The sequence below is a fragment of the Giraffa tippelskirchi genome, chromosome 11 (assembly GCF_054371585.1).
Source record: "Giraffa tippelskirchi isolate mGirTip1 chromosome 11, T2T-mGirTip1v1.2.pri, whole genome shotgun sequence".
Taxonomy (NCBI): Eukaryota; Metazoa; Chordata; class Mammalia; order Artiodactyla; family Giraffidae; genus Giraffa; species Giraffa tippelskirchi.
Genome location: NC_137285.1, coordinates 147,884,609 through 147,905,529, shown reverse-complemented (window position 1 = coordinate 147,905,529; position 20,921 = coordinate 147,884,609). Strand labels below are relative to the sequence as shown.

Below are 20,921 nucleotides of genomic sequence, written 5' to 3'. Positions count from 1 at the left end.
AAGGACCAGTGGCTGTGTTCTCAATATGCAAACTGACAGTACTTCATACATACATCAATTCGGGAACACATAAGAACATTGTTTTATTTAATTAAGCTTTCTTTTATATTCCCTATATTTTAATTAGAAATACCAATTTGCCTAAATACTAATCATTATATTTGAAATTTGACATACTCATGGGGTTCTATATTATCTTGTTCCCACCTACCTCCATATTTTCATTTTTTTCTTTTTCTTCCTTGTAGATCTTCTCTGCCATGATGGCTTCATGGAATTGTAGAGCCCTTTGTGGAACTGTTTATCGAGGTATTTACAGTAAAGTGTAATTTTCTTTATAAAATTTCCAATCTGTTGTGACTCCGTGTTTGTAAAAGTCAATAAATAGGTCTCAGCATTGTTAAAATTCCGTAATAGTTTTAAATGCTCCATCCACTTTCAGTCATTGTCTCATTATACACTAGAAACAGAGACTCCAAGGCCTAGCACTGGCCCGTGGGCCACATGTGGACCAGCACTTCTCCAAGGCGTCCACCCGCCCTAATTTACCCGTGTGCTTCCCTAGTGATGGATAGTAGACTGCCTACAACCTGCCTCCACTTAACTCAGTGAGAAATTAAGTTAACTCTCACTGGGTTAACTCAGTGAGAATTTTTTCTAGGGTGTATTCCTAGGGACAAAATTTTTGTGTCTGAAGGCATGCACATATTTCATCTGACCATGTTTTTCCAGATCGTTTTACATAATGGATGCACCAGTGTACCCTCTTGCTAATCGTATATGTGGGTTCCCACATCCTCACTTCTGAGTGAGCGTTGATATTTTCCTAATTTTTTTGGTAGAAAATAGGTGTAAAGTGATGTCTTATCTTTCCCTTTTCCCCTTTAATTACAAGCAGATTTGATCATTGTCTAATAGTCTTAGAATTGGGGGATTTTATTATTTTGTAAATTGCTTGTTAATATTTTTTTTTGTAAATGTTTCTATTGAATTGATTTCACATGTTCTTTGTTTATCCAAGATTTAAATCTCCTCTCTGTTGACTTCTTAAATATTTTCTTACATTCTGTCATCTTTGATGTCCTTCACAGACCAGAAAAACTTACATTTAAAATAACTATCATTTTTTGTTTTTTTTTGCCTTATGGTTTGTTCTTTTAAAAAATAATTGAATGAAGTTTTTTCTTTCTTAATTCATTTCTCCAATGGAGTAAAAAGCAATTATCATATTTTTCCATTTAAACTTGGTTGCTGGCATATGGTGATTGTTGCATCTTGACATTTTATATCAGACAAAAATTTTGTAAATGCTTTTTGTGCTTTCCAGTATATCTTAAAAAAATAAAGCAGACTAACAGGATAGAGAGGAACTGTAGTCACCGTGTATGTGCGTTTGTGTGTGTCTGTGTGTGGGTGAGATGTGGAAAATATTTAATGATTTTAATCATTATGTGATTTGACTTGATATTTAAAAATCTATGCACAAACACTAGATCCAGTTATGTTATAGGAGTTCAACCAAACTTTATAAAACTAATAATTCTAATATATACAATTTTTTCCTGTGAGTTTCAAAAAAAAATACGCTAGTCATTTCATAAGGCTAATATAACCTTGACACGCAAGTAAGTAACTTTTGAGGAAAAAAATTAGAAGCAATTTCATTTACTACTGTAGACACGAACAGCTTTAAAAGTATACTTTCAATAACCAAATCCACCCATACATTGAACAGACAATTGCTAAGGTCTAAAGGAGGTTCCTGATCATGAGGAAGGCTTTCTTATCTCTCCTTGCTATTCTTTGGAAAGCTGCATTCAAATGGGTATATCTTGCCTTTTCTCCTTTGCTTTTGGCTTCTCTTCTTTTCATAGCTATTTGTAAGGCCTCCTCAGACAACCATTTTGCTTTTTTGCATTTCTTTTCCATGGGGATGGTCTTGATCCCTGTCTCCCATACAATGTCACAAACCTCTGTCCACAGTTCATCAGGCAGTCTGTCTATCAGATCTAGTCCCTTAAATCTATTTGTCACTTCCACTGTATAATCATAAGGGATTTGATTTAGGTCATACCTGAATGGTCTAGTGGTTTTCCCTACTTTCTTCAACTTAAGTCTGAATTTGACAATAAGGAGTTCATGATCTGAGCCACAGTCAGCTCCCGGTCTTGTTTTTGCTGACTGTATAGAGCTTCTCCATCTTTGGCTGAAAAGAATATAATCAATCTGATTTTGGTGTTGACCATCTGGTGATGTCCATGTGTAGAATCTTCTCTTGTGTTGTTGGAAGAGGGTGTTTGCTATGACCGGTGCGTTCTTTGGCAGAACTCTATTAGCCTTTGCCCTGCTTCATTCTGTACTCCAAGGCCAAATTTGCCTGTTATTCCAAGTGTTTCTTGACATCCTACTTTTGCATTCCAGTCCCCTATAATGAAAAGGACATCTTTTTGGGGTGTTAATTCCAGAATGTCTTGTATGTCTTCATAGAATCGTTCGACTCAGTTTTTTCAGCATTACTGGTCAAGGCATACACTTGGATTACCGTGATATTGAATGGTCTGCTTTGGAAACGAACAGAGATCATTCTGTCATTTTTGAACTGCACACAAGTACTGCATTTCAGACTCTTTTGTTGACTATGATGACTACTCTATTTCTTCTAAGGGATTCTTGCCCACAGTAGTAGATATAATGGTCATCTGAGTTAAATTCACCCATTCCAGTCCATTTTAGTTCACTGATTCCTAAAATGTCGATGTTCAGTCTTGCCATCTCTTTTGACCACTTCCAATTTGCCTTGATTCATGGACCTAACATTCCAGGTTCCTACGCAATATTGTTCTTTACAGCATCGGGCCTTGCTTCCATCACCAGTCACATCCACAACTGGGTGTTTTTGCTTTGGCTCCGTCTCTTCATTCTTTCTGGAGTTATTTCTCCACTGATCTCCAGTAGCATATTGGGCACCTACCGACCTGGGGAGTTCATCTTTCAGTGTCCTATCTTTTTGCCTTTTCATACTGTTCATGGGATTCTCAAGACAGGAAAACTGAAATGGTTTGCCATTCCCTTCTCCGGTGGACCACATTTTGTCAGAACTCTCCGCCATGACCCATCCATCTTGGGTGGCCCTATATGGCATGGCTTCTAATTTCATTGAGTTAGACAAGGCTGTGGTCCATGTGATCAGATTGGTTAGTTTTCTGTGATTGTTGCATTCAGTCTGTCTGCCCACTGATGGAGAAGGATAAGAGGCTTATGAAAGCTTTGTGATGGGAGAGACTGACTGAGGGGGATACTGGGTCTTTTTCTGATGGGCAGGGCCATGCTCAGCAAATCTTTAATCCATTCCACACAAGGATGGGCTCAATAAAGGACAGAAATTGTATGGACCTAACAGAAGCAGAAGATATTAAGAAGAGGTGGCAAGAATACACAGAAGAACTGTACAAAAAAGATCTTCATGACCCAGATAATCATGATGATGTGCTCACTCATCTAGAGCCAGACATCAGGAATGTGAAGTTAAGTGGGCCTTAGGAAGCATCACTACAAACAAAGCTAGTGGAGGTGATGGAATTCCAGTTGAGCTATTTCAAATCCTAGAAGATGATTCTATGAAAGTGCTGCACTCAACATGCCAGCAAATTTGGAAAACTCAGCAGTGGCCACAGGACTGGAAAAGGTCAGTTTTCATCCCAATCCCAGAGAAAGGCAATGCCAAAGAATGCTCAAACTACTGCACAATTGCACTCATCTCACACGCTAGTAAAGTAATGCTCAAAATTCTCCAAGCCAGGCTTCAACAATACATGAACTGTGAACTTCCAGATGTTCAAGCTGGATTTCGAAAAGGCAGAGGAACCAGAGATCAAATTGTCAATGTCCACTGGATCATCAAAAAAGCAAGAGAGTACCAGAAGAACATCTATTTCTGCTTTATTGACTATGCCAAAGCCTTTGACTGTGTGGATCACAATAACTGGGGAAAATTCTGAAAGAGATGGGAATACCAGACCACCTGGCCTGCCTCTTGAGAAACCTGTATGCAGGTCAGGAAACAATAGTTAGAACTGGACATGGAAAAACAGACTGGTTCCAAATAGGAAAAGGAGTTCTTCAAGGCTATATATTGTCACCATGCTCATTTAACTTATATGCAGAGTACATCATGAGAAATGTTGGGCTGGATGAAGCACAAGCTGGAATCAAGATTGCCAGGAGAAATATCAATAACCTCAGATATGCAGATGACACCACCCTTATGGCAGAAAGAGAAGAAGAACTAGTGAGCCTCTTGATGAAAGTGAAAGAGGAGAGTGAAAAAGTTGGCTTAAAGCTCAACATTCAGAAAACAAAGATCATGGCATCTGGTCCCATCACTTCATGGGAAATAGATGGCGAAACAGTGGAAACAGTGGCTGAGTTTATTTTGAGGGGCTCCCAAATCACTGCAGATGGTGACTGCAGCCATGAAATTAAAAGATGCTTGCTCCTTGGAAGGAAAGTTATGACCAACCTAGACAGCATATTAAAAAGCAGAGACATCACTTTGCTAACAATTTCCTTCTAGTCAAGGCTATGGTTTTTCCAGTAGTCGTGTATGGATGTGAGAGTTGGACTATAAAGAAAGCTGAGTGCCGAAGAATTGATGCTTTTGAACTGTGCTGTTGGAGAAGAATCTTGAGAGTCCCTTGGACTGCAAGGAGATCCAACCAGTCCATCCTAAAGGAAATCAGTCCTGAATGTTCATTGGAAGGACTGATGCTGAAGCTGAAACTCCAGTAGTTTGGCCACCTGATGCAAAGAGCTGACTCATTTGAAAAGACCCAGACGGTCGGAATGATTGAAGGCAAGAGGAAAAGGGGACGACAGAGGATGAGGTGGTTAGATGGCATCACTGACTCGATGGACATGAGTTTGAGTAAGCTCTGGGAGTTGGTGATGGACAGGGAGCCCTGGCATGCTGCAGTCTATGGGGTCACAAAGAGTTGGACATGACTGAGTGACTGAACTGAACTGAACTGAAAGGAGGTTCCAGAGAACAGCTATTTTCTTCCTTTCCCAAGATTTGAACAAGTTGAGAAATAAAAGTTAGTGTACATATGGAGACCGTAATATCACCTGCAGACACTTGGGGGGAAACTTTCAAGTTTCTTAGTCAAGTTACTTGCTCCTAGTGAACACCCCAAGTTACCAGGCTTGTCCGCACAGTCTTGGTGGTGCGACTGGGCTTGCCCCTTGCACGTTCTCGGGAAGTACCTCTGAACTGCTGGAGGGCACTGGCCTCAGCAGGCTAGCTGCTTCTGAGGTTGAGGGCAGACCCGCGCATGCCAGATTGTTCTCAGATTTACCAATCAGATATGTCACTCCATCCTCCTTGAAAGTGAGTGAATAAAATGATGTCAGGATGGCCATGATTACACCAATTGAACTCCCATTGTAGGAGAGAAACGTCAGAAGCAGGGAAAAACATTTTCTATCAGCAATCAAGTCCAAGTTTTATCAACATGAAATTTCCTTCGTATTAATTTCAGTGAAGTGCTTGAGAGGATGTTATGCCCACTTTCGCAAACTTATAAAATTTATATGAAAGAGAAAAGAGCTAAAAATAGGTAAGAGACTTTTAAAGGGGAAAAAGTGGGGAGTTGTCCTAGCAAATATCAGATATTTCTGTAAAATAATAACAATAAAGGCAGGTGCTACTAGTGGTACAAAGAGAACAATGGAATTGTGAAAAGGAGATCATAAACAGGGCTACAAGTCTCTGAAAGCTCAATGTACGAAAACAGTAGCATGTCCATGGTCCAACAAACTGTGGCATATAAGTGCTTATACTTTGGAGGAGGAAATGGCAACCTACTCCAGTAGTCTTGCCTGGGAAATTCCACGGACAAAGGAGCCTGGTGGGGTACAATCCCTGGGGTTCAAAAGAATTGGACTTATCAAGTGAGCATGTAAATGCATATACATATGAAAAAATTATATTGTGTTTCTACTTTTAATTTTACCAATTCCAAATGGCATTGAATTATAAAGATGTAAGGGTATATCATTTGACCCTTATATTATAATTACAAAGGTGTAAGGGTAAATCATATTAGAATATCTACAACTTAGCTATGCAGTAAAAATTTTAAATAAGACATAAGTGCACAAAACACAAAACATTAAAAAGCTTCCCTGGTCGCTCAGATGGTAAAGAAATTAAACATATCAGCATTATAAAAAAGAAAAGACCAGATACTGACTGGAAATTTGCTCAGTTAAATTTGTTTGCAACACATATAAATAAAAAGCAATTAGTATCCAGTATATTTAAATAATTTCCATAAATTGTGCTGAGGAAAAAATTCACCAAAGATATAATCAGGATATTTACAGAAGGAAAAACTTAGGCAATTGATATATGGACATAAAAGGATAATATAGCTTCCTAGTAGTACAGTATATTAATACTGCACTGAAATATAATTTTAGACTAAAATGCAGATTAGAGGTGAGAATGTGGACTCACATTCCAGGTGGCAACATAAATTAGAATAGTCATATTGGAGACAAGTTTGAAAATATTAATAAAATTAAATGTATGCCTCCCTTAGGTTCAGAATTTGTATTATAGATACATACCTGGATAAATTATTGGCCATGTAAACAAGAATATACATACATACACATGTGAGTATATGCATGAATATGGGTACATATAAATGTAATTAATACACATTGGAAGGTCCATAGCAGCGTCTTTGAGCATAGGAAAAAATAAACTATTATATAAATCATCAAGAATTCAATCTATTGGTGCTACAACATCTATGTAGATAAATTTCTGAAATGGAAAGCTGAGTAATAAAAAGCAAGCTACAGAAGTTTAGGTGGTGGCTGCATGAATGGTTGTTTCATTTTGTTAAATGTATTTTTATGTTCCTTAAATTTTGTGCAATGATGGAATTTCCTCACAAAAAAATCCCACATCCCCATACATCAATAGAGGGCTCCTTCCTCTGGAGTTAGTAATACCAGGCAGAGCTGTGGCTCCACAGATACGATGGTCAGTTTGGGGTAAGAAGGGACCTTTAGTGGTGGGCTTCCCTGGTGGCTCAGATGGTAAAGAATCCACCTACAATGCGAGAGATCTGGGTTCAATCCCTGGGTAGGAAAGACCCCCTGGAGGAGGGCATGGCAACCCACTCCAGTATTCTTGCCTGGAGAATCACCTTGAATAGAGGAGCCTGGCGGGCTACAGTCCATGGGGTCGCAAAGAGTTGGACACGACTGAGCAACTAACACTTTAGTGGTGGGGAGTGTAGCAAACCACACCTGCGGTTGATGTGGACAGTCTGGTTTTTTCAAACATCTCGAGAAATGAACAGAATGGGACAACTCTGTAGTGAAGGAACAAGAAACAATTGTCTTCTTTCAACATTTAGAGAGGGCTAAAAGTTAAGTGTAAGTTACCTCCTCAGGCAAATTTACTGTAAAATAGATTCAATGCAACCCTTTCAAGGAGGCTTGCATCCAGGGGAGGACAGCGCTTATCAGAGGAAGCTAACACTGATCACAAGAAGACTTAACTAGACTCTTGATGAGCTAATGACATTTGCTTTGTTAACATAATCATTTTGAATTCAAATAAAATTCATGACATGGGGATGTTTTTAAAAACTGTGGAATGTTAGTATAAGGGCTGCAACACACAGGCATACATACGACATACAGACACACACAGACACACACGAGCGCCCATGCCAAGTACCCGAGTACTTTGAGCATGCTTAACCTCTATTGAAACTTAGTGCTTCTGAAGCTTCATTTAGATTCAGTGCTGTGCTCTAGAAAGGAAATAGGCCGATCTGGGTTTGAGCTCCGGTTGCACCGCCTCAGGCAGACAAAGCGGGCGGCTCCCCTTGGTCTCTGTCCCGCACTCTAGAAATGGAGGGCACAGGATGACCTTCAAGGTGGTAATGTCCACTGTCACACGTGCACCATAGCAACAGTTTGGAAACAGAGTAAAACCAACGAGTAATTCGTATTATGAATCAATACATCATCCAAAAAGTGAGCGACTTGGAAAGGTGCTTATCTTACACTATCCAGTGAACAGAGGACGTTGCAGAATAATATGTAGAGCTGGACCTTTGTAAAGTAAAATTTTCTTTCACTCCTTTCTTTTTCTTATTTTCTTTATTTATCCATGAAAAAGCACGGAAGAATTCATACCTAACTTCTAATGATTATCCTTAAATGTGAGAGTAGAGAGAGAATGTCCTTAAACTTATGAACTTCATCACCTTTTCATTTTAAGATGTGCTGTGCTTAGTTGCTCAGTCGTGTCTGACTCTGTGACCCTTTGGGACTGTAGCCCACCTGGCTCCTCTGTCCATGGGGATTCTCCAGGCAGGAATACTGGAGTGGGTTGCCATGCCCTTCTCCAGGGGATCTTCCCAATCCAGGGATCGAACCCAGGTCTCCTGCATTGCAGTCAGATTCTTTATCATCTGAGCCACTGGGGAAATCGTTTTAGAATAGATTTATTTATTTTGAAAAAGAAGAGTACGAGAAAGAATTCTGCTTTGTAATGATGTGACTTAAAATATAAAGTGACTTATGTAAAGTTCCCAGAACAGGGCCAGGCTTTGAATGGGCACTAAAAACTGGTCATAATAACACATGCAAATAATACACTAAATGCATGTTATAATAGTCATTCATTCATTTGTTTAACCTTTCAGTCATTTGTTTATTCATATCCTCAGGCAACACTCAATCAAGTTCAGTTCCCTCACTCCGTTTCCACCATGTCACCAAGAGTGAAGCCTTTATTCCTGGTTTCAGGGTCAAACTTAACTAGTACTTTGGCTCTGACCCTTTGTTTCACCATTTCCAGCACACACTGCGATGACACGCGGCTGATTTTGAAAAATGGGCTGTGCTCTGTTTTACTTACAGTTTCATCCAGATTCTTTTCCCACAACTGATACAGGCTGACTGCCCACCAAGGTCTCTGTGTGCCTCCTTCTAACTGGGGAGTTTAAAGCTGGTGCCTGAGAGATCAGTACTTGCTCCCTTGAGAATCTGAGCCTTCAGGGGCTGTAATGGATTCAGAATAAACAGTGTTCAGCTGAAGAACATTTATGCTTTCTCTGGAGAAGATACATTTAATCATGTTACTGTCACTGTGGACTTTTTTTGTGTGTGTTGTCTTGTTATAGAACAACTCCTTTAAAATTTTTCTCATTATGAATCACGTTAAACAATTTTTACTATGTCTAAAAAATTGTGTTCAGGTCTAGAAAACTGACCTAATCAGTTTTGTCACCATAATCAGCAAATTTACAGCAAATTTTGCAGATTATGTCACCATAATCAGCAAAAAGCATGGCTACCTGAAAAAAGAAATCCAAAGCTAACGTAAGTTTAAGGGCATATGTGTCTAATGTGACAAATAAGAGTTAGCTCAGTGGTTAAGAAACTGCACACCAATGCAGGAGACACAGGTTCAATACTTGGTTCGGGAAAATCTCCTGGAGAAGGGAATGGCAACTGAGTCTAGTATTCCTGCCTGGAGAACCCCCATGAACAGAGGAGCCTCATGGGCTAGTCAGTGGGGTTGCAAAGAGCCCAACATGACTGAGCGATTAACACTTTCACTATTTAAATGTCTTATATTACCACTTTGAGCATTTTTTTTTAATTTGGAGAAAACAATGACTCTTGACCCCTTCTTCCATTTTTTTCCCTAAAAACTGGATATATTAAAAAAACAGCCCTGGATAATAGCATACTTTCTTCCAATTACACTTTGCACCATTAAAATATTTCAGTTAACAATTGTGGAATAAGAGATTTTGAGTAGTGTTTGGCTATGAGGTTGCTAGGATTAAACCTTTAATCAGTGAAAGAAGAAAGCTAGATTTAGTCAGTCTGTAGCTTCTTGATTAAGAGGTGGCTTCTAAAAGTCGAAGAAATTAAGGAAATGAATTGTTCCCTAGTTTAAAAAATCTAGAAAAGAATATAGCCCCACTGACACTTGATCTGGAGATTTCTTTTGAATTGCTGGCTTCTGGGACTCTAATATATTTGTGTTGTTTTCAGTTCAGTCCAGTCACTCAGTCGTGTCCAACTGAGCAACCCCAGGGACTGCAGCACGCCAGGCCTCTCTGTCCATCACCAGCTCCCGGAGTTTACTCAAACTCATGTCCATCGAGTCGATGATGCCATCCAGCCATCTCATCCTCTGTCGTCCCCTTCTCCTCCTGCCCTCAATCTTTCCCAGCATCAGGGTCTTTTCAAATGAGTCAGCTCTTCGGGTCAGGTGGCCAAAGTATTGGAGTTTCAGCTTCAGCATCAGTCTTTGCAATGAATATCAGGACTGATCTCCTTTAGGATGGACTGGTTGGATCTCCTTGTAGTCCATGGGACTCTCAAGAGTCTTCTCCAACACCACAGTTCAAAAGCATCAATTCTTTGCCACTCAGCTTTCTTTATAGTCCAACTCTCACAACCGTACATGACCACTGGAAAAACCATAGCTTAGACTTTGTGTTGTTTTAAGCCACTAAAATTATGGTAATTTGTTGTAGCAGTGACAGAAAACTAATACACCCCTAATGGTAATATTTTGCAAAACCGTAATAAAATATCACAACCAGATTATTGACATTGATGCATTCCACTGATTTTATCCAGATATCCCCAATCTGCCCCATACTCATTTGTGTGTATGTGGTTGTGATAATTTCTAAAAAATTTTATGATCCATAGTGATCCTGTACTCACCATCACACTCAGTCCATAGTGATCCTGTACTCACCATCACACTCAGTCCATAGTGATCCTGTACTCACCATCACAGTCAAGACACTGAACAGCACAAACAGAATCTCATGTGTTCTCCTACAGCACAACCTAACCCCACCTCACCCCGTCTTCACTCATTCCTAATCCTGGTAACCATTCATCTGTCCTCTCTGACTACATTTTTGTCATTTCAAATATGTTATATAACTGGAACTACACAGTGTACTACTCTGTGGTTTGGCTTTTTCACTCAGCATAATTCCTTGGAAATTAATCGAAGTTGTTGTGTGTACCAGGTTTTCATTCACTTTCATTCTTGGGTGATTTCACTTTTTAGGAGGGTATCCCCTTGATGACTGAGCTTTAGGCTTCTGCTTCACGGACGTCTGCTTAGTCTTCATCCTGTTTTGACCTCCAGCTGCCCTTCAGGGTGGTGCTCTCAGGCTCCCAGGCTGCTATACTAGGTTGGGAATTAGTCCTGCTTCTATTCCTCCAATTGCTTTGGAAAGAAGGTGAACAGGTCAACAACAGTATTATTTTCTTTCTTTCTTTCTTTTGAGCTATCTCGGTGCTCCTCAATCTCTTGCTAGAGACTATCTGATTCAATTATGGGTGTCCCATGATTCTATACTAGTAAATGTTTAAATGTAAGTGTTTAAAATTGTGTGAAAATATATAAATGAGTGCACAAAATACTGATTTATTCAAGAGTAGGGTTTATATTTTCTGCTTCCCTCAGTCTAGTCTAGAACCACACAGCCTAAAGTATAAAACTCATGTTTATGAAAAATACATGATTATGCAACATCAGGCCATTACTGATCTGTGTAATGTCAGAAAGGCAGGCTCTCTCTTGGACAAGGGCTAATGACTGCTAACTGTTCGTGTGTCAGAACTGACGTCAACTGTTTTGTTCTTCACGTAAACCTCAGAGATTTTGCTGCTTTTGTTTATTTGTCATGGAGTTTATTTCCTTTGGGGATTTCTAGAAATTTATGTTCAGTGTAGAAACACTTCTTTCCAACCCCTTTTAGGGCTTCTCTTACATCTTGGTTTCTCAGGCTATAGATGAGAGGGTTTAACATGGGGATTATAACCCCATAAAAAAATGGAAGCCGTTTTTTTTTTTTGCTCTTGAGACTCTATGGTACCACGGTGCAGATACATATAAGAGACCGTTCCATAGAAGATGGTGACAGCTGTCAGGTGGGAGGCACAGGTGGAGAAGGCTTTTTTCCTCCCTGCAGCAGAAGAGATCTTCAGGATGGCAGACAAGATAAACATGTAGGAAAAGATGATGACCAATATAGTGAATGTCAAGTTAAACCCCACAAAGGCTGCTAGTACCATGATGCTGAAGCAAATATCGGAGCATGAGAGGGCCAGAATTGGGGGTTCATCACAGAAAAAGTGGTTAATTTTATTGGATTTGCAGAACTTCAGTGAGAAAGTAAAACCTACATTGACAGAAGCATTCAGGAAACCCATGAAGTATGAACCAGTTAAGAGCTGACTGCAGATTCTCTGGGACATAACAGTTTCATAGCGAAGTGGGTTACAGATGGCCACATAACGGTCCACTGCCATAGCCGCCAGGATGTAGCAATCACTTGTTACAAAGGTACCATAGACTAGCAATTGCACCATACATCCAAAGAATGAGATGGAATTTTTGGTGCTCATCAAATTCTGCAACATCTTGGGAGTGATAGCAGTGGCATAACAGAGATCAACAAAAGCCAAGTTTTGGAGGAAAAAGTACATGGGGGTGTGAAGGGAAGAGTCAGTCTTGATGAGGAGGATCACGCCAGTGTTTCCCACCAGGGTGGCCACATAGGTCACTAGAAACACTGTGAAGAAGACATGCCAAGACTTATGTTGGCCAGCGAATCCCAGGAGAATGAATTCAGTCACTTCAGTGCCATTGTTTTGTTCCATGGCTTGTAACGATTAAATATCGGCTGAAAAGTTGCAAAGAAAGAGCAGAGAAGGCTGACTATTGTGATTCTTAAATTCTAGAACTGGAAATAGTACAATATTTAACTTCACAGTAGGGTCAGAGAATAATTTCCATAACATAATTGACGTAGATGTTTAAAGGTTGAACCTTGATATTTGACTGAGATATTTTTAGTTTGGGGACGTTGTTGTGGACCAAAGAGCATCTGTGTTCTGAGTGCAGAGTGATGGGTATTTCATATCAATCCAGGAACAAATGAGATATACAAAAAGAAATACTCTAATTATTCTTTCTTTTATGCTCCCTATACTTTCATTGGGCTTCCCAGCTTGTTCAGTGGGTAAAGAATCCGCCTGCAATGCAGCAGACACAGGAGACACGGGTTCAGTCCCCCTGGAGGAGGGCATAGCAGCTCACTCCAGTATTGCCTGGAGAATCCCATGGACAGAAGAGCCTGGTGGGCTACAGTCCATGGGTCACAAAGAGTCAGACGCAACTGAGGCAACTGAGCATGCAAGCATGCTCATATACTTTAATTAGAAATTCTAACTGGTTTAATTACTAATCATTGTATTTGAGATCCATAGAATTCTATACGGTCTTGTTTATACTCATCTTTGTATTTTTCCTTTTATCCTTTTCCTTCCCTTAGCAGCTCTTCTCTGCTATGATGGTCTCAGTGAAATTGTAGAGTTCCTTATGCAAGTGTTTATCACAGTATTTATAGTTGGTAAAGGATTTATTGCTTTATAAAATTTCAAATCTGTTGTGATCCTTTACTTTTGTAAAAAAACAACGAAAAGTTCTCAGCGTTGTGAACGTTTTGTGATAGTTTAAGTGCCTGACGTCACTGTCAGTGGTTGCCCCATCACAGACTGGAAGCAGAGAGTCCCAGGACGAGTGCTGGTCCGTGGACCACACAGGCAGTAGCACCGCTCCACGGCGCCCATGCAGCCTACTTTACTGCTATGCTTTCCCAGTGATGGATAGCAGACTGCCTACAACTTGTCTCCACTCCAAATAACCCAGAGTGAAATTTTTGTAGGATGTATTCCTAGAGAAAATTTTTGATCTGGAGGTATACTCGTATTTAACTTGATCAAGGATTTCCAGATCACTTTCCATAATGGATGTCCCGGTGTACAGTCATACTACACATGCATGGGCACTCCCGTGTCCTCACTTCCTAGTGAAAATTTGTTATTTTCCTAATGCTTTTCTGCCAGGAAAATAGGTACAAAGTGTTGTCTTATTTTTATTCATTCATTTGTCCCCTTTAATTACAAAAATGTGATTATTGTCTATTATTCTTCTTAAACTTTGGGGGTTCCTATTGTTTTGTAAATTGCCTATTTATATTATTTATAAGTACTTCTATTGATTGATTTTATATGTTCTTTGTTTATCTAAGATTTGAATATCTTGTCAGTTTTTGCCTGAAAAATTTTCTCACGTTCTATCATCTATTAATTTTGCTTATGGTATCCTTTAGAAAACAAAAATTCTTTAATTTAAAATAACAAGTCTTCATTTATTTGCCTTATGCTTGTTCATTTGAAAAGTAAACTTAATTTCCAAGCTCATTTCTCCAGGATAGTAAAATGCAATAATAAAACTTTTTTCATTTTAGGTTGCTGGCATATGGTGTTTGTGCCACTGCACATTTTATATCATATATATAATTTGATAACTCTTATTTGTGTTTTCTTAATATTTATTTTTTAAAAAGGAAGCAGGCAAACAGGGTAAAGTAATAGTAGTCACTGTGCGTCTCACTCTGTGTGTATGTGCAAAATATTTAAATATTTTAAAGCCATTATGTGATATGACTTTTATTAAAAGTTTATAGATAATATACCCAAGTATGTTATAGGAAACTTCTGCCAAACATTTTTGAAATGATTAATTCTAATATTTATTCATGTAAATTTGTTTGAAACACATACAAATGTCAAAGAATTAGTATCCAGTATAAGTAATTTCTGTAAACTGCCCCAAGGGAAAAATTCACAAATGATATAATCAGGACAATTGTAGAAGGGAAACTTACATGGCAAATAGGAAAATATCACATATAACAACTCAGCAGTAATCAGATATGTGTATATTAGTACTGCCTTGAAATAGATTTTTTCACTTCTCAGTCTAAAATGCAAAGTTTAGGTGGGAATGTAGACTCACGTATTTCTGATGTGAAGGTAAATTAGGATAGTCACATTGGAGAGAAGTTTGGAAATATTAATAAAATTAAACACATACCTCCCTTTGGTCCAGAATTTCCATTATAAGTATATACTCTATACCAAATATGTCCCTGAGCCTCCATGAAAATAATGATGACTAGGCAGCTCGCAGCAATTGATGAACACATAGTTCAGTATACGATCAATGATTGTAATAGTGTCACTCTAGTTATGGGAAGATGCAATAAGAGGGAGTGTTCTCCTGGCCCATAGAAGACAGGTGTCCAGAGAACTTGAATTACAAGACTGAGTACAGTAATAGTACACTGAGTGGTCTATCAGCAAAATCTTCTCTAGAACTGGGAACAAGCCTTAGCGATCTGGGATGGAATGGTCATGAAATGCCTCCCAAAGTACGGTTGAATTTATGACCATTTGGGGAACCTGTCAACTACAAACTGGCACTGCCAAGGGCATGTCCCAGAGACTGAACAACAATGCCAAGGGCATTTGCCATCTGCCTCTGCAGTTTCCACAGATTGAATCCTGTGTTGCTGTAGCTGTTGACCTTGAACACACACCGAAGGGGGTTCAGGTGGAGACTCAGGCACTTTGTGCTCCAGGAAAACTGGTAGAACAGGTCTTTAGGTAGATAGATATTTTCAGGAACTGATTTCATGATCTGAATCCTTGCATCTCCTCATATCTAGGAAAGCATTAAATCCCTTTATGATGACATCAGCTCCTCGTGGACGAGCAGAAAACCTCTTGTAAAGTAAGCGCTTGATTGCGGTCAACTCCTCCTTCACCAAAATCATGTATATTGAGCTTCCCCCACTACCTCTTCAGAGCAGTTTCTCAGAACTAAGGTACTGTCTCCAGGACTGCCGTCCTCATTTTGCCTCAAATAAAACTTAACTCACACACACACAAACACAAAGCACATATTCTAGATAAATTAATGACCACATAAACAAAGATATATAGGCACACTAGACCTGTAAATGTATATGTGGATATGTGTACATACGAATGCATACACAGAAGAATGTTCATAGCAGCATTCTTGAACACAGGAAAAATTAAACTTTTATTAATATTATTTTAAGAAATAATATTAATAAACCAGTGAGAATTCAGTAAACTGGTGCTGTAACATTTATGTAGATATATTTCTGAAGTGGAATACTGAGTAATAAAAAACAAGTTGCCGAACTTAGATGGTGGCTACATGAATGACTCCTTTGAGAAGACCCTGATGCTGGGAAAGATTGAAGGCAGGAGGAGAAGGGGACGACAGACGATGAGATGGTTGGATGGCATCACTGACTCAATGGACATGAGTTTGAGTAAATTCTGGGAGCTGGTGATGGACAGGGAGGACTGGCGTGCTGCAGTCCATGGGGTTGCAGAGTTGGACACGACTGAGCGACTGAATTGAACTGAATGGACATGAATGCTTGTTATATTATTTTAAAGATACTTTATGCACCTTAGATATTGTGCAATGACAGAAGTTCCTCACAAAAAAACTGCACATCTCCATGCATCAGTAGAAGGCTCATTCCTCTGGAGTCAGTAACTCCAGACAGAGCTGTGCCTCCACAGATGCGATGGTCAGTTTGAGATAAGAAGGCATCTTTAGTGGTGCAGATGGAGTGTACCAAACCAAACCCCATGACTGATGTCGATAATCTGGCTCTTTCAAACATCTTGATAAGTGAACAGAGTGGGATAACTCTGTAGTGAAGGAACAAGAAAAAATTCTCTCCTTTCAACACTGAGTGAGAGCTAAAGGCCAATAAGTATGTGAGTTGCCTCCCCAGGTAAATTTGCTGTGAAATAAATTAAATGCAGCACTGTTAAGGAGGCTTCCATGCAGTAGGTGAAAGCACTTGTCAGAGGAAGCTAACATTGGTCGTAACTCCACTTAACTAGACTCTCGAGGAGATGATGACACTTGCTGTGTTAATCATTTTGAATTCAAATAAAATGTATGCCATGACATTTTTCAAGTCATGTAAAAATCAGTACAAAGGCGCACGCGCGTACACACACACACACACACACACAAGGACCTAAGTTTTTGAACATGCTTAACCTATTCTGATGGAGAAGGCAATGGCACCCCACTTCAGTACTCTTGCCTGGAAAATCCCATGGACGGAGGAGCCTGGTAGGCTGCAGTCCATGGGGTTGCGAAGAGTCAGACATGACTGAGCGACTTCACTTTCACTTTTCACTTTCATGCATTGGAGAAGGAAATGGCAACCCACTCCAGTGTTCTTGCCTGGAGAATCCTGGGGACGGCAGAGCCTGGTGGGCTGTCATCTATGGGGTCGCACAGAGTCGAATACGACTGAAGCAACTTAGCAGCAGTAGCAACCTATTCTGAAACCTGCTGTTTTTGCAGCTTCATTTGTATTCAGGACTATGCAGTAGAAAGGACCTGAGTTTGAACTCCAGTCCTACAACCTCATAGAGAAAAATGATGTAACTCTACCCCTCAGCCTCGGTTTTACCTTATATAAAATTGAGATCACAGAATTACTTATAAGGTATGATGCTCATTGTGACACCATGTACAGCAGCAAAAGTTTGGAAACAGAGTTAAATAAATCCGAATAGATTCATACCATGAATCATGGGTTTCCCTGGTGGCTCAGACAGTAAAGAATCTGTCTGCAATGCAGGAGACTGAGGTTCAGTCCTGGGTTGGGAAGATCTCCTGGAGAAGGGCATGGCAACCCACTCCAGTATTCTTGCATGGAGAATTGCATGAACAAGGAGCCAGGCAGGCTACAGTCCATAGGGTCACAAAAAGTCAGACACGACTGAATGACTGACACTTTCACTTTTTCTTTCATGAATCAATATATAGTCCGAGAAGCATGAGATAAATATATACTCTTATGGAAAGGTGTTTATATCAAATTGCCAAATGAACAAACCAAGTTGCAGACTAGTATGTAAATCTGGACTCTCTTAAAATAATACTTTTTTGTTTTGCACTCACCATCCTTTAGCTAATTTTCTTTATTTATCCATGAAAAAGCTCTGGAAGGATTCATGCCAAACTTTTAATTGTTATCCTTGGGCATGGGAGTAGATAGAGGAGGTCTTTAAGCTTCAGCACTTTTCATTTTAAAATAACTTTGCTTTACATGATGAATGTGATTAAAGTGATATGATTTATACAAACTCTCCAGCACAGGGCCAGCCATTGAATGGGCACTCAAAACTGGTCATAACACATGTAAATAACACACTAAAGTCAGGTACTACTGACTACTAACCACTCATTCATTCATTAAATCTTTCAGTCAATTGTTCATTCATATCCTCAGACAACGCTCCGTCCAGTTCAAAGATCCCTTACTCTGCTTCCACTGTTTCAGGGATGAAGCCTTTATTCTTAGTCTCAGGATGAAACTTACTAGAACTTTGGCTCTGACCCTTTTGTTCCACAATTTCCAGCACACTGGGATGATACATGACTGTTTGAAAAATGGGCTGTGCTATGTTATACTTACAGGAGAGTTTCATCCAGGTTCTCGCTCTGCAGCTGGTACAGGCTGATTGCCCACCAACGTCTCTGTGTACCTCCTTCTAACTGGGGAGTTTAAAGTGAAGCCTAAGGGATCAATGCTTGCTCCCTAGAGAACCTGAGCTTCCAGGGGCTGTAATGGAATCAGAATAAACAATGTTCAGTAGTTATTTCTGCCGAAGAACATTTAAGCTTTCTCTAGAGAAGATACATTTAATCATGTTACTGTCACTGGGGACTTTATTTGTCTCTGTGTTGTCTTGTTACAGAACAACTCCTTTAGAATTGTTTTGTTATGAGTCAGGTTGAACAATTTTTATTATGCCTAAGAATACACGTTCACTTCTAGAAAACTGGCCTCATCGCCAAAATCAGAAAAAAATATAGCTATCTGGAAAAAAGAAACCCCAAACTGATAAAAATTTATAATCAGAGTTACTACTATTTGGATACATTTTTTTTATATTACCACTTTGACCATTTTTTTTTTAATTTGAAGGAAAAACTGACTCTGATCCCTTTCTTTCTAATAATGTTTACATTTTAAAATGAGCCCTGGATAAAGACCCTCTTTCTTTCGGTTACACTTTGCATCATCAGAATGCTTCAATTAACAGTCTGTGGAATAAGAGATTTTGAGTAGTCCTTGGCTATGAGGCTGCTAGGGTTAAATCTTTAATCAGTGAAAGGAGAAAGCTAGATTCAATGAGACTGTAACTTCTTGTTGAAGGAAAGTTATTGGCAAAGGCCTGGCTGGGGGACAACGCCAGGCTCCGCCCCTCCCCTCGTTCCCCGCCCCGCCGGGGGAGAACGCCAGGCTCCGCCCTTCCCCTCCCTGCCCACCCCGCCGAGGGAGAACGCCAGGCTCCGCCCCTCCCCTCATTCCCCGCCCCGCCGGGGGAGAACGCCAGGCTCCGCCCTTCCCCTCACTGCCCGCCCCGCCGGGGGAGAACGCCAGGCTCCGCCCATCCCCTCACCGCCCGCTCCGCCGGGGGAGAACGCCAGGCTCCGCCCTTCCCCTCCCTGCCCGCCCCGCCGAGGGAGAACGCCAGGCTCCGCCCCTCCCCTCATTCCCCGCCTCGCTGGGGGAGAACGCCAGGCTCCGCCCTTCCCCTCCCTGCCCACCCCGCCGAGGGAGAACGCCAGGCTCCGCCCCTCCCCTCGTTCCCCGCCCCGCCGGGGGAGAACGCCAGGCTCCGCCCCTCCCTTCATTCCCCGCCCCGCCGGGGGAGAACGCCAGGCTCCGCCCTTCCCCTCACTGCCCGCCCCGCCGGGGGAGAACGCCAGGCTCCGCCCATCCCCTCACCGCCCGCTCCGCCGGGGGAGAACGCCAGGCTCCGCCCTTCCCCTCACTGACCGCCCCGCCGGGGGAGAACGCCAGGCTCCGCCCTTCCCCTCCCTGCCCGCCCCGCCGAGGGAGAACGCCAGGCTCCGCCCCTCCCCTCATTCCCCGCCTCGGTGGGGGAGAACGCCAGGCTCCGCCCTTCCCCTCATTCCCCGCCTCGCCGGGGCAGAACGCCAGGCTCCGCCCTTCCCCTCATTCCCCGCCTCGCTGGGGGAGAACGCCAGGCTCCGCCCCTCCCCTCACTGCCCGCCTCGCTGGGGAGAACGCCAGGCTCCGCCCCTCCCCTCCCCTCCCTGCCCGCCCCGCCGGGGGAGAACGCCAGGCTCCGCCCTTCCCCTCATTCCCCGCCTCGCTGGGGGAGAACGCCAGGCTCCGCCCTTTCCCTCACTGCCCGCCCCGCCGGGGGAGACCGCCAGGCTCCGTCCCTCCCCTCACTGCCCGCCTCACTGGGGGAGAACGCCAGGCTCCGCCCTTCCCCTCACTGCCCGCCCCGCCGGGGGAGAACGCCAGGCTCCGCCCTTCCCCTCACTGCCCACCCCGCCGAGGGAGAACGCCAGGCTCCGCCCCTCCCCTCATTCCCCTCCCCGCCGGGGGAGAACGCCAGGCTCCGCCCTTCCCCTCATTCCCCGCCCCGCCGGGGGAGAACGCCAGGCTCCGCCCCTCCCCTCACTGCCCGCCTCGCTGGGGCAGAACGCCAGGCTCCGCCCTTCCCCTCACTGCCCGCCTCGCTGGGAGAGAACGCCAGGCTCCGCCCTTCCCCTCACTGCTGGCCTTGCTACTCCTGCTCCACCGTCGTCTCAGCTCCTTGACTGTCTTTTCTGAACCCTTGTCTGCTTGTGGGCGGGGCCCTCTGCTGGGCTGTCAGTGGCTCAGCAGGACCCGCTGCCTGGGAACAGGCTGAGGGTAATGACCACAGCGATGGCTGCCTTGCTGAGGGCTGCGCTCACCGCCCTCTGTTACAGTGTGGCTCCAGAGCCCTCACCCGGGCCACTCACTAGCCAGGAGCAGGCTTGCGGAAGCGGTGAACCCTTTCCTCCATCCCTGTTTCTGTGACCTAATAGCAAGGCATCCTGCCTGTGTCAT

The 20,921-nt window shown here is 42.1% G+C and overlaps 1 long non-coding RNA gene and 1 pseudogene across 2 annotated transcripts in view; both read right to left on the bottom strand.

The window, feature by feature from the left end:
• Nucleotides 1–20,887, bottom strand: part of LOC145525555 (uncharacterized) — a 48,557-nt gene extending 27,670 nt beyond the window's left edge. Inside the window, exons 1-3 of the long non-coding RNA XR_014068288.1 lie at nucleotides 20,610–20,887; nucleotides 18,480–18,626; nucleotides 8,951–9,093 (exon numbers count right to left, since the gene is read on the bottom strand). This is a non-coding gene — a long non-coding RNA (uncharacterized LOC145525555). The remainder of the gene's footprint in view (nucleotides 1–8,950; nucleotides 9,094–18,479; nucleotides 18,627–20,609) is intronic.
• On the bottom strand, nucleotides 11,754–13,849 carry LOC145526646 (olfactory receptor 5AK2-like; annotated as a pseudogene). Its single transcript, XR_014069047.1, has one exon. The product of XR_014069047.1 is annotated as an olfactory receptor 5AK2-like (transcript).
• Nucleotides 20,888–20,921: the final 34 nt, after the last annotated feature.